General features: G+C 74.8%; 1 non-coding gene across 1 annotated transcript; it reads right to left on the reverse strand.

Annotated features, from left to right (window-relative positions):
- Positions 1-1,858: 1,858 nt before the first annotated feature.
- On the reverse strand, positions 1,859-2,011 carry LOC144380826 (5.8S ribosomal RNA). Its single transcript, XR_013445019.1, has one exon. It is a non-coding gene; the product is annotated as a 5.8S ribosomal RNA (ribosomal RNA).
- Between the last annotated feature and the right edge of the window lie 489 nt (positions 2,012-2,500).

Genomic DNA, 2,500 nt, shown 5'->3' on the forward strand with positions numbered 1-2,500 from the left:
CCGGACCCGCCGCCGGGTTGAATCCTCCGGGCGGACTGCGCGGACCCCACCCGTTTACCTCTTAACGGTTTCACGCCCTCTTGAACTCTCTCTTCAAAGTTCTTTTCAACTTTCCCTTACGGTACTTGTTGACTATCGGTCTCGTGCCGGTATTTAGCCTTAGATGGAGTTTACCACCCGCTTTGGGCTGCATTCCCAAGCAACCCGACTCCGGGAAGACCCGGGCCCGGCGCGCCGGGGGCCGCTACCGGCCTCACACCGTCCACGGGCTGGGCCTCGATCAGAAGGACTTGGGCCCCCCACGAGCGGCGCCGGGGAGTGGGTCTTCCGTACGCCACATTTCCCGCGCCCCACCGCGGGGCGGGGATTCGGCGCTGGGCTCTTCCCTGTTCACTCGCCGTTACTGAGGGAATCCTGGTTAGTTTCTTTTCCTCCGCTGACTAATATGCTTAAATTCAGCGGGTCGCCACGTCTGATCTGAGGTCGCGTCTCGGAGGGCGCCCCCCCCCACCGACCGCGGAGCGGGGTGGGGGGGGCGCGAGGGGCGCGAGGCCGGGAGAAGGGAAGGGGAGAGGCACGGGCCGACGGAGGACCCCGGCACGGGAAGGCCACGGTCGACGCCCGCCCGGTCACCGACACGCGGGCCGGCGGGCGGGGAGCACGAGCCGGCGGCACAGGCGGGGGCCCTGCCGGGCTTGGGAGGAGCGGGAGGCGGGGGGGCGGGAGGCGAGGGCCGCGGGCGGGCGCGGCGCGCACGCGCGCGCGGGGTCCGGAGTTGGGGGGGGGCGGAGCACGGGCACGAGCGGGGCCGGGCGGCGGCCGAGGCGCGGCGGTCGCCCCCGACCGCCGGCCCCCGCCCCAACCCGACCCACGACACGCCACCCGCCTCTCACCCCCACACGCACACACACACCCCGGCGCGCTCCGCCGCACGGAGCGACGGACGACGCGGCGCCCTCCCACGACGCCCCGCCGAGCCCCGACCCACCCACCGCGGGCTCGGGGCGCGCAGCGCGGCGCGGCCACAACCCGGGGGGAAGCGCGCAGCGGCGGGCGGCGCCGCGGCGTCCCGCGGGCCGCCGCCGGGGCACGCATCCCCGGGGCGCGGCCCCGCGCGCGACTCGGCCTCGGCGCGAGCCGCCCCGACAGGGCATAAGGCCGGGATCGCCGGCGGGGACGGAGGGAGGGGGCGGGCGCGGACCCCGGACGCGCCGCGGCGGCGGGAGCCCGGGGGGAACGGGGCGGGCCCGGCCGGGACAACCGCGGTCGCCGCCGGGGGCACGGCGGCAAGACCGACGGCGTTCCGGATCCGGGCCCTCCCCCACACCCCGACGGACCCACGACCGGCGCGGCACGGGACGGGACCGCGACCCCCCCCCCCACGCACAGCCTGGGCGACCCCAAGACCGCGTGCGGCGCGAGGGATCTCCCCCAGAGGGACCGCGGCGGCCACGGCCCTCAGCGCGAGCTCTCTCCTCTCTCCCGTTCTCGCGGGCGGCGCCACCCCCCCCCGCCCCGGCGCCGGCCCCCTTCCTCCCCGGACACACACAACACCCCCTCCTCCCCCCACGTCCCGCACGCGCCACCGCCGGGCGGACCCGGCGGGGCGAGGCGGGGGTGGGGATGGGGGTGGTGCGGGGCGGGAGGCGGGGACCGGGCAACGGGGCGGAGGAGGGGCCACCGTGTCTGCACTTAGGGGGACGGAGGGCCCGGCGGCCGAGCCAACCCCTCCCCACCCGAGGACGGAGCCCACGGGCGGGCAGGGCAGGCACCGGCAGAACGGGCCCTGCGAGGGAAACCCCCAGCCGCGCCAAACCCCAAGGGCGAGAGACCCCAGGGGCGGCGATTGATCGTCAAGCGACGCTCAGACAGGCGTAGCCCCGGGAGGAACCCGGGGCCGCAAGTGCGTTCGAAGTGTCGATGATCAATGTGTCCTGCAATTCACATTAATTCTCGCAGCTAGCTGCGTTCTTCATCGACGCACGAGCCGAGTGATCCACCGCTAAGAGTCGTACGAGTTTTGATTGTTAAGGGGGGCCAAACCCACAGAGGGGAAGGGCCCCGCCCCCTGGCACGGCACATTCCCCGGAGGGTGCCTCCGGCCGGCCAAGTCAAGACAAACCAGACCGCACTCCGAGAAGGTCGGAAAGGTTGGACAAACAGGGCGTCCGGCCACCGCCCCCCAAGCGAGGGGCGAGCCCGGACAACCCCACAGGCGCCCAGGGGGTTCCCGCCTGGCCCCCCCCACACACGCCGAGGACGCGAGGCAACGCGCGCGCGCACAACGGCCGAACGGCCGCCGGGTAGCCCCCTCCCGACGGCCGCGAGGACCGTGGCGCGGCGCGCGGCAACCCCGGCCCCGGGGCGGGGTGGGCGGCGGAGTCTGGGGGAGAAGGGACTCCTCCTCCCCACGGGCCCGACCGCCCCGACCCGAGGCGGACGGGCGACCCCCAAAGGGTCTTTAAACCTCCGCGCCGGGACGCGCTAGGTACCTGGACAG

This window comes from Halichoerus grypus, unplaced genomic scaffold, assembly GCF_964656455.1.
Source record: "Halichoerus grypus unplaced genomic scaffold, mHalGry1.hap1.1 HAP1_SCAFFOLD_202, whole genome shotgun sequence".
Classification (NCBI taxonomy): Eukaryota; Metazoa; Chordata; class Mammalia; order Carnivora; family Phocidae; genus Halichoerus; species Halichoerus grypus.